We start from the raw sequence: 11,408 nt of genomic DNA, 5'->3' as shown, positions 1-11,408 counted from the left end.
GCAGGGATGCTGGCCCTGCCCCCGGGCGCCTCAGGCAGGGGACGAGTAGGCAGGTTTCCTGCCTTCAGGCTGTGGGCTTTCGGCCGTGGAGACTCCTGCGGCTCGCAGCCAGGCTGCATGCAGACACGAGGAGGAACCGGGCTAGAGGGGACGGCATGTCCACCACCGCCGCACCTCACAGCAGCAGAAAACAGAGCCAAACCCAAGAAACCAAGTTCCTGCAAACACAAGGCATCCTCTGAAATCACTCTCAGCAGACGGTCTTTCCTTTATGTTTTAAGGAAACCCGGGCCTTTATCAAAATGGATTAAGGCTGACTCAGAGTAACAGGCAAGTGTGGCATTGAGCACAGAATGAAGCAGGGCGAAGGCTAACAGAGTTTCGTCAAGCAAACACACCGGTCATAGCAAATATGTTCTTCCGACAAGGCAAGAGACTACTCTACTCACAGACATTACCAGGTGGTCAAAACCCAAATCAGATTGATTATGTTCTTGCAGCTGAAGATGGAGAAGCTCTACACAGTCAGAGAAAACAAGACCAAGGGCTGACTGTGGCTCAGATCATGAGTCCCTTATTACAAAATTCAGACTTAAGTTGAAGAAAGTAGGGAAAGCCACTAGGCCACTCACTTCAGTTCAGTTCAGTTCAGTCGCTCAGTCGTGTCCGACTCTTTGCGACCCCATGAATTGCAGCACGCCATGCCTCCCTGTCCATCACCAACTCCCGGAGTTTACCCAGACTCATGTCCATGCAGTCAGTGATGCCATCCAGCCATCTCATCCTCTGTCATCCCCTTCTCATCTTGCCCCCAATCCCTCCCAGCATCAGAGTCTTTTCCAATGAGTCAACTCTTCGCATGAGGTGGCCAAAGTACTGGAGTTTCAGCTTTAGCATCATTCCTTCCAAAGAAACCCAGGGCTGATCTCCTTCAGAATGGACTGGCTGGAGCTCCTTGCAGTCCAAGGGACTCTCAAGAATCTTCTCCAACACCACAGTTCAAAAGCATCAATTCTTCGGTGCTCAGTTTTCTTCACAGCCCAACTCTCACATCCATACATGACCACTGGAAAAACCATAGCCTTGACTAGACGAACCTTTGTTGGCAAAGTAATGTCTCTGCTTTTGAATATGCTATCTAGGTTGGTCATAACTTTCCTTCCAAGGAGTAAGCGTCTTTTAATTTTACGGCTACAGTCACCATCTGTAGTGATTTTGGAGCCCAGAAAAATAAAGTCTGACACTGTTTCCTCTGTTTCCCCATCTATTTCCCATGAAGTGATGGGACCGGATGCCATGATCTTCATTTTTTGAATGTTGAGCTTTAAGCCAACTTTTTACTCTCCTCTTTCACTTTCATCAAGAGGCTTTTTAGTTCCTCTTCACTTTCTGCCATAACGGTGGTGTCATCTGCATATCTGAGGTTATTGATATTTCTCCCAGCAATCTTGATTCCAGCTTGTGCTTCTTCCAGCCCAGCATTTCTCATGATGTACTCTGCACAGAAGTTAAATAAGGAGGGTGACAATATACAGCCTTGACGTACTCCTTTTCCTATTTGGAACCAGTCTGTTGTTCCATGTCCAGTTCTAACTGTTGCTTCCTGACCTGCATACAGATTTCTCAAGAGGCAGGTCAGGTGGTCTGGTATTCCCATCTCTTTCAGAATTTTCCAGTTTATTGTGATCCACACAGTCAAAGGCTTTGGCATAGTCAATAAAGCAGAAATATATGTTTTTCTGGAACTCTCTTGCTTTTTCCATGATCCAGTGAATGTTGGCAATTTGATCTCTGGTTCCTCTGCCTTTTCTAAAACCAGCTTGAACATCATGGCCTAAATCAAATCCCTTTTGATTATACACTGGAGGTGACAAATAGAGTCAAGGGATTAGATCTGATAGACAGAGTGCCTGAAGAACTATGGATAGAGCTGACTGCCTAAGAGTTGATGCTTTTGAACTGTGGTGTTGGAGAAGATTCTTGAGAGTCCCTTGGACTGCAAGGAGCTCCAGCCAGTCCATTCTGAAGGAGATCAGCCCTGGGTATTCTTTGGAAGGAATGATGCTAAAGCTGAAACTCCAGTACTTTGGCCACCTCATGTGAAGAGTTGACTCATTGGAAAAGACTGATGCTGGGAGGGATTGGGGGCAGGAGGAGAAGGGGACGACAGAGGACAAGATGGCTGGATGGCATCAGTGACTAGATGGACGTGAGTCTGGGTGAACTCCGGGAGTTGGTGATGGACAGCGAGGGCTGGTGTGCTGCGATTCATGGTGTCGCACAGAGTCAGATGGACAGGGAGGCCTGGCATGCTGCGATTCACGGGGTCGCAAAGAGTCGGACACGACTGAGGGACTGAACTGAACTGAACAGGAGGAGGTGACCAAAACCATCCCAAAGAAAAAGAAATGCAAGAAGGCAAAGTGGTGGTCTGAGGAGGCCTTACAAACAGCTGAGAAAAAAAGAGAAGTGAAAGGCAAAGGAGGAAGGGAAAGATAGACCCAACTGAGTGCAGAGTTCCAGAGAACAGCAAGGAGAGATAAGAAAGCATTCTCAAGTGAATAGTGTGATGAAATAGAGGAAAATAACAGAATGGGAAAGACTAGAGATTTCTTCAAGAAAATCGGAGATTTCAAGGGAACGTTTTCGGCAAGTACAGCCGGAACGTTTCCGGCACAATAAAGGACAGAAACCACAAGAACCTAACAGAAGCAGGAGATATTAAGATGAGACGGCAAGAATACACAGAACTTTACGTAAAAGGTCATAATGACCTGGACAATCACAATGGCCATGATGGTGTGGTCACTCCCCTAAAGTTAAACATCCTGGAATGTGAAGGCAAGTGGGCCTTAGGAAGCATTACTACAAACAAAGCTAGAAGAGGTGATAGAATTCCAACTGAGCTATTTCCAAACCTAAAATGCGATGCTGTTCAAGTGCTGCACTCAACATGCCAGCAAATTTGGAAAACTCAGCCGTGGCCACAGGACAAGGTCAGTTTTCATTCCAATCCTAAAGAAAAGCAATGCCAAAGAATGCTCAAACTACCACACAATTGTGCTCATTTAACATGCTAGCAGGGAAATGTTCAAAATCCTTCAAGCAAGGCTTCAACAGTACATGAACTGAGAACTTCCAGATGTTCAAGCTGGTTTTAGAAAAGGCAGAGGAACCAGAGATCAAATTGCCAACATTCGTTGGGTCATGAAGAAAGCAAGAGAGTTCCAGAAAAACATCTATTTCTGCTTCATTAACCATTCTAAAGCCTTTGACTGTGTGGATATCAACAAACTGGAAAATTCTTAAAGGGATAAAAATACCAGACTACGTTACCTGTCTCCTAAGAAATCTGTGTGCAGGTCAAGAAGCAACAGTTAGAACCAGACATGGAACAACTTACATGATTCAAAATTGGGAACGAAGTACGTCAAGGCTGTATATTGTCACCCTGCTTATTTAACTTCTATGCAGAGTATATCATGTGAAATGCCGGGCTAGATGAAGCACAAGCTGGAATCAAGATTTCCAGGAAAAATATCAATAACCTCAGATATGTAGATGATAACACCCTTATGGCAGAAAGTGAAGAGGAACCAAACAGCCTCTTGATGAAGATGAAAGAGGAGAATGAAAAGCTAGCTCAAAACTCAGCATTTAAAAAATAAGATCATGGCATCTAATCCCATCACCTCATGGCAAATAGATGGGGAAACAATGGAAACAGTGACAGACTTTATTTTCTTGGATTCCAAAATCACTGCTGATGGTGACTGAAGCCATGAAATTAAAAGATGCTTGCTCCTTGAAAGAAAAGCTATGACCAACCTAGACAGTATATTAAAAAGCAGAGATATTACTTTGCCAACAAAGCTATGGTTTTTCCAGTAGTCATGTATGGATGTGAGAATTAGACCATAAAGAAAGCTGAGCAGCGAAGAAATGATGCTTTTGAACTGTGGTGTTGGAGAAGATTCTTGAGAGTCCCTTGGGCTGCAAGGAAATCAAACCAGTCAATTGTAAAGGAAATCAGTCCTGAATATGCATTGGACGGACTGATGATGAAGCTGAAACTCAAATATTTTGGCCACCTGATTCGAAGAGCCAGCTTATGGGAAAAGACCCTGATGCTGGGAAAGATTGAGGGCAGGAGGAAAGGGGGGCATCAGAGGATGAGATGATTGGATGGCATCACTGACTCAATGGACATGAGTTTGACCAAGCTCCAGGAGATACCAAAGGAGGGAAGCCTAGTGTGCTGCAGTCCATGAGGTCACAAGAGTGTACATGACTTAGCGACTGAATGACAGCAACAGAGCACATCAGCGATTGTCCCCGGGCCAAGGACTTGGGGGAGGGGGCAGGCTTACAAGGACAGCTGAAACGATGACACCTACGGCTGTGTGCAAACAAACGCATTTATTCATAAACTTCAAACTATATTAAACATGGAATGAACAATTTAACCACAGTGACAGATAAGTAAGAAGTTAAAAGCATTTGTTTTGTGAAGAAAAATAATCAAAAGTACCAACAGCAAAGACTAATGAACAGACTAATAATTCCATCATCCCATCCCCAGTCAGGTTTTACTAAAGTTTCACTCAGAAGTTGGCTTGAGTTTTTGTGACTCTAAAAAGATACTTCTTTCCTATTTCTCTAACAGGATGAATATCAGCTCCAAAGGCAGTCTTGGGGACACCCCCACCCTCGGCCAACCCAACAAGAGCTTCCGCCTCACCTAGTCCAGGGCGGTCATGGGGCGGGGTCCTGGAGCCCCCCTGACCCCTCCACTACTTCTCAGAGAACAGCGGTGGATTCTAAACTGCCTCCCCGCCTTAAAGGGGCACACGCGTACCACACTTCCCAATACTCTGGCTAGCTTTATGATTTCATGAAGTTAAAAGACAATTAAATGTTCACAAACGCGGTTTGGGTACAGTCAGTTCAAAGTCAGTGCAGTAGGTTACCCGCACAGGGATCTGACGATGGCAGGACTCCACCTCCCAGCTGACCGCCCGCCATGTGTTTAACATCGAGCTTTCTGTGTGCAGCACAGAGCAAGGCCTCGTTTCTCTCAGCCCGTGTCCTCGAGGACGCAAAGCTGCCCTTTGATCTGCTGTTTGGTAGAAGGACAGCAGGGTCCCTGCAGACACAGAGGGAGCGTGGCTGTGTGAGTCTGCAGCTGGGGAAATAAATCAGATGACGCCCCTGGAGGTGGGGGAAGGGGCCAACCCCAGGCCTGCAGACCCTGGACGGCAGGAGAGCAGGGCTTCCTGGCGAAGCCGCAGGACTAGAGGACCCAGACACAGGCCCTGGGGCGCCACGTGTCAGGGAAAGCATGCTCTCAACCGTGCTGGCTGTTGCTGGGAGTTCTAGGAAAGTGCTGGAAGAAAAAGGCATTTCTGGTCTCTTAGCTCTACGAAGGCATGATCCTGTGATTCAGTAGAAAGACTATTTGTGACTAATGCTGCCCACTGAGAAAACAGTTTGAAAGTACATTCCTAAAGGTGTCTAGTTAGAGAATCCTCTTAACAAGAACAGTTTGACCAGATTGTAATATTCTTCAAATACACCGGGGAGAATGTCTAGATAACCGTGACCAAGGTGTCTGAATTTGGAGTATGACTTCAAATATGCTCCTGGCTCTGGGATCTCACTGAACATGCCAGGTTGAGGAGCCCAGTTGGTGCTGAGTGGGGTCCTCTGTGAACACCAGCTCCTCTTCTCTCGGTCACAAGATTTCAGCACATGGGGCAGACTCCATCTCTCCATGCCCCCGTCTGCCTTCTGAGAGTCAGGTCAGAGGGTCCCTTTTCCCCGAGGTCCCCCAGCCTGCAGAAGTTAGACGTAAATGTGGTTTCAGTTTTTGTTCAATGTCGATAAATGAAGAAGACTACTTGGTAAAGTGTGATTCTTTCAACGTTTCCCGCACCCCAGAGCCCTGTGGGAAGCTGCCACCCACGGGGGGCTGCCCGAGCAGGGTCACAGCTGGGGGAGCAGCCAGCTCGTTGCAACCACAAGCCTGAGAAACAGGAAAGGGCGGGCCTGTCCCTGAAACTCATGCTTTGGTGGCCCGAGTGCAGGTTCCCAGAGCTGCGTGGAGCCAGACTGGAAGGTTCGTCCCGGGTCACTGACGGAGTGGTGGGGCGGTGCTTCCGCCGGGTTGCGGCTCGGTCCCGCGGGGTGGCGCATAGGGTCAGGGGTCCTGCAGGGTCCCACGGTAGGAGAATCCACTCCCAGTGTCTCCTTGGCGAGCCCCCCAAAGTGTTTCTTCCCCCAATTCCTGGCCTAATAGATCTATAAAGAAAACCAAAGAAATGCACAGTCTTCTGTGTCAACTCTACATCTATTTACTAAGAACAACAAAAATTGAAATCAAACCCATACAAAGCCCTCCTATACCCTGGACACAAGTTCTGTCTCTTAGAACCTTTTGTAAAGTCATAGCTAGTGGCATAGATAAAGGCTCAGCTATAGGATATCCCCTACCTTGTCTGTTGGAGAAGGCAATGGCAACCCACTCCAGTACTTTTGCCTGGAAAATCCCATGGACGGAGGAGCCTGGTAGGCTGCAGTCCATGGGGTCACTAAGAGTCAGACACGACTGAGCAACTTCACTTTCACTTTTCACTTTCATGCATTGGAGAAGGAAATGGCAACCTGATCCAGTGTTCTTGCCTGGAGAATCTCAGGGACAGGGGAGCCTAGTGGGCTGCTGTCTCTGGGGTTGCACACGGTTGGACACGACTGAAGCGACTTACCACCACCTTGTCTGTGACGCTGATTTCCAAACATTTCAAAGCATAATGACTTGAGAAGCTATTTAAGATTACAGATTAAATGGAGAAAAGAATCCACTTTGTAAACATCTACTTCTCCTTCACTGACTGCACTAAATCCTTTGACTGTGTGGATCACAACAAACTGTGGGAAATTCTTAAAGAGATGGGAATACCAGACCACCTTGCCTGCCTCCTAAGCAACGTGTATGCAGGTCAAGAAGCAACAGTTAGAATCAGACGTGGAACAACAGACTGGTTCCAAGTAGGGAAAGGAGTACATCAGGCTGTATGCTGTCACCCCGTATTTAACTTATACGTACAGTACATCATGCAAAATGCTCGGCTGCATGAAGCTCAAGCTGGCAAGATTGCAGGGAGACATAGCAGCAACCTCAGATATGCAGATAACACCACCCTTATGACAGACAGCAAAGAGAAAAATAAAAAGCCTCTTGATAAAGGTGAAAGAGGAGAGTGAAAAAGCTGAACTAAAACTCAACATTCAGAAAACTAAGATCATGGCATCCGGTCCCATCACGTCATTGGAAATAGATGGGGAAACAATAGAAACAGTGACAGACTATTTTGGGGGGCTCCAAAATCACTGCAGATATGAAATTAAAGATGCTTGCTCCTTGGAAGAAAAGCTATGACAAAGTTAGCATATTAAAAACCAGAGACATTACTTTGCCAACAAAGGTCCATCTAGTCAAGGCTATGGTTTTTCCAGTGGTCATGTATGGATATGAGAGTTGGACCACAAAGAAGGCTCAGCGCTGAAGAAATGATGCTTTTGAACTGTGGTGTTGGAGAAGACTCTTGAGAGTCCCTTGGGCTGCAAGGAGATCAAACCAGTCAATTATAAAGGAAATCATTCCTGAATATTCATTGGAAGGACTGATGATGAAGTTGAAACTCCAATTTCTGGCCACCTAATGTGAAGAGTGAACTCATTGGAAAAGACCCTGATGCTGGGAAAGATTGAAGGCAGGAGAAGAAGGGGATGACAGAGGATGAGATGGCTGGATGGCATCACTGACTCAATGGATATGAGTTTGAGCAAGCTCCGGGAGATGATGAAGGACGGGGAGGCCTGGTGTGCTGTGGTCCATGGGGTCGCAGAGAGTCTGACACAACCGAGCAACTGAACAACAGCAACAAACTGTGTGAAGCAGCACCTGATAGAAAGCACTGGAAGGAAATTTACCAACAGTTTAGCAAACAGTGTCTCTAAGTGGTGGGATTTGAAAAAAAACGAAAAATGTTTTTTTATTTTACTTTACAGCTTCCTATATGTTCTATGACAGAATAGATCACTTTAATAATAAGGAAGTGGCAGTAAATTCTAAAGTTTTTAACCTGTGAGTTTACAGTTGAGAGGGACACTTTTTCTTTGGAAGAATCAGTCCGAGACTGAGGACCGCAGTGTTCGCTCGTGGGACGAGCAGCCTTGCAGCGCGGTTAGTCATGTGGACGCAGGCATCACACCCTCCTGAGAGACACACAGAGGCAAAGACGTCGGGAAGGGCGAGAACACGTGTGATTAGAAAGTCATGATTGATCTCTCGAGGACGAGAATTTAAAGCCCACTAGCCACTTTCCAATTGATCTCATAAGCATAGTAATTACGTTGGCCATTTTCACGTCTGGGGGAAGAGCAGAGAGGAGGCGAGAGAATGCAGACGGCACTGGCCGGAGGGCACGGAGGGGGGGCAGTCACACCACCCGCCAGGAAGCCCACCCCACACGCAGAGCACGTCTGCTGATCCAAGAGAGTGGCCCCTCGGGAAGACAGGCTACAGACAGCAGGTACTGGGTGACCCCGTCTGCATGCGACGGGCGGTTATGTAACAGCGACTTCCCGTTTCACTGTGCCTTCCTGTGTTTCCCGTTTGTTATGCACTGAGATGATATCAGACTGGCAATGAGACAAAATCTGAGACTCCTCTGTAAGAAAACAAACCCGTGCCTGGGAAAATGAGCATCGATTTCTCCTAATCCTTTGAGCTGTGTGTTATCAGAGTGATGGCACGAGTGTCGGGGGTGGGGGGGTTGTGGCAGCAGAAGGCGAGGGTGGCAGGGATGAGGCGGCTGCACTGACCGCCCCCCCGCCCCCAGGCTCTGCCGGGAGGGTGAGGAGAGGGACACAAACTCAGGACCACAGCATCACTGCCCCTGGTCCAGGCGTGGGGAGGAGTGCAAGCCAGGGGCCACGCGTCCTAACAGCAGCTATCCAAGTTGCCTTTGAAGCAAATCTGAAAGATCTGATGTAACTGTCATCTTCCCCGAAAACTAGCTGAGCTCCTCTCAGCTCAGTGTAGAGACATGTGATGCCCACACAGACACGCGTGTGCACACACTTTCCATATCTACTAGCTCATCATCACATGAGGGCTTTTTAAAAAAATCTTTTATTGAAATACAGTTGGTTTACACTGCTGTGCAAAAACCTGCCATACAGCAAAGTGACCCAGGTATACAGACATGTGTTCTTTTCCACACTCTTTCCATATGGTTTATTATGGAATGCTGGAGACAGCTCCCTGAGCTCTACGGTAGGACCTGCTTGTTTATCCGTCCTGTCTGTAACAGCTGGCGTCTGCTAACCCCAAGCTCCCAGGCCATCCGTCCCCCGGCCTCCCCAACCCCTCGGCAACCGAAAGCCTGCTCTCTCTGTCTGCTTCATCTGTGTCGTCCTCTAGATCCCACACGTGGGTGACAGCATGTGGTGCTTGTCTCTGACTTTTTTCACTTAGTGTGGTCATCTCTGGGTCCATCTGTGCAGCTGCATAAACAGCGTGGGGTCCATGGGGTCACAAAGAGTCGGACACGGCTGAGTGACTGAACTGAAAATTACGCTGCGGCCCAAATGTGGTTAAGGCAGGAGAAGACTTTTACAAAACGTTGGTAGCTGCCGCCCTGCTCACACATCGTCCAGACTCCAAGCTCCCGTGTGGATCCTCGGTCTAGAAGGAGAAAGGGGGCCCTGGCTGAATGCTGCTGCTGCTGCTAAGTCGCTTCAGTCGTGTCCGACTCTGTGCGACCCCATAGACGGCAGCCCACCAGGCTCCCCCGCCCCTGGGATCCTCCAGGCAAGAACACTGGAGTGGGTTGCCATTTCCTTCTCCAATGCATGAAAGTGAAAAGTGAAAGTGAAGTCGCTCAGTCGTGTCTGACTCTTCGCAACCCCGTGGACTGCAGCCTACCAGGCTCCTCCACCCATGGGATTTTCCAGGCAAGAGTACTGGAGTGGGGTGCCATTCACCCAACCCCTCGGTGAAGCCCCTTCTGGTGAGTTTCCCCAGGTGTGAGGGCTCCTCCAACAAGCGCAGAACCCCAGAGGTGATGCCCCTTCTCCCTGCCTTTCCTCCATGTGGCACGGCTTCCAGAGACCTTCGTTCACTCATACATGGAAATTTCGACAGCGGCATGGGGTCCCTGCCAAAACCTGAGTCCTGCAGGGACCCTGGCCAGAGCCGCCCTCTGGGAGCCTGTCCCCCGTGGACCAAATCTGCTCACTGGCACGGGCACCACAGAAGGGTTTCTGGGGTTCACATGCTGGGACAGAAGGAAATGTCGCAAGAAAAGCACAGAGTCCTGTAAAGCAAATTTATCACGTTCTGTATATTTGACTCTTTCTTTACCAAACGCAAAGGAGAAAAGGAAAGATACACTCATCTGAATGCAGAGTTCCCAATAATAGCAAGGAGAGATAAGAAAGCCTTCCTCAGCAATCAATGCAAAGAAATAGAGGAAAACAATAGGGAAAGACTAGAGATCGCTTCAGGAAAATTAGAGATACCATGGGAACATTTCATGCAAAGATGGGCTCAAGAGGTAGCAAGAATACACAGAAGAACTATACAAAAAATATCTTCACGACCCAGATAATCACGAAGGTGTGATCACTCACACTCACCTAGAGCCAGACATCCCAGAATGTGAAGTCAAGTGGGCCTTAGAAAGCATCACTACGAACAAAGCTAGTGGAGGTGATGGAATTCCAGTTGAGCTATTTCAAATCCTGGAAGATGATGCTGTGAAAGTGCATTCAATATGCCAGCAAATTTGGAAAACTCAGCAGTGGCCACAGGACTGGAAAAGGTCAGTTTTCATTTCAATCCCAAAGAAAGGCAATGCCAAAGAATGCTCAAACTACCACACAGTTGCACTTATCTCACATGCTAGCAAAGTAATGCTCAAAATTCTCCAAGCCAGGCTTCAACAGTATGTAAACTTCCAGACATTCAAGCTGGATTTAGAAAAGGTAGAGGAACCAGGGATCAAATTGCCAACATCCATTGGATCATAGATAAATAAGAGAGTTCCAGAAAAAAACATCTATTTCTGCTTTATTGCCTATACCAAAGCCTTTGACTGTGCAGATCACAACAAACTTCTTAAAGGACAATACCATCTTCCAGAAGTAAGGAGAACACACCAGTATGCTGAGAAAAAGAAGCAGAATTTTTTTTTTTACTCTATAACTTTGATTTTTTATATTTAAAAGGAAACATATAATTACTTATATATTATATAAATAATTATATTTTAAAATATATAATTATTTCCTTTTATATTTAAAAAGAAAATACATAATTATTAATGTTTATGTTACCTATT

This window comes from Bos mutus, chromosome 9, assembly GCF_027580195.1.
Source record: "Bos mutus isolate GX-2022 chromosome 9, NWIPB_WYAK_1.1, whole genome shotgun sequence".
NCBI lineage: Eukaryota > Metazoa > Chordata > Mammalia > Artiodactyla > Bovidae > Bos > Bos mutus.
The sequence above is the reverse complement of the archived record's forward strand: the minus strand, read 5'-3'. Positions refer to the sequence as shown.